The sequence below is a fragment of the Neophocaena asiaeorientalis genome, unplaced genomic scaffold (genome assembly GCF_003031525.2).
Source record: "Neophocaena asiaeorientalis asiaeorientalis breed wild unplaced genomic scaffold, Neophocaena_asiaeorientalis_V1.1 scaffold543, whole genome shotgun sequence".
Taxonomy (NCBI): Eukaryota; Metazoa; Chordata; class Mammalia; order Artiodactyla; family Phocoenidae; genus Neophocaena; species Neophocaena asiaeorientalis.
The window spans coordinates 23,346-23,552 of NW_020173671.1; positions in this window are offsets into that span (position 1 = coordinate 23,346).

Consider the following 207-nt stretch of genomic DNA (forward strand, 5'->3'; position numbering starts at 1 on the left):
GTGCTCAAGACCAAGGCCTCCACAAGCTTCCAGGCCTTCCCGAAGATGCTGGAATTTACAGGGACTCGGAACATACACATGACCCTAGCTTACACAAGTACTCAGGAATTCATCGAGATCCTGGCCCCCATGAGAGTCCGGCCCTTACTCAATACTCTGGCTCATCCAAGAGATAGGGCCTCCATAACAACTCATGCCTTATCCCAA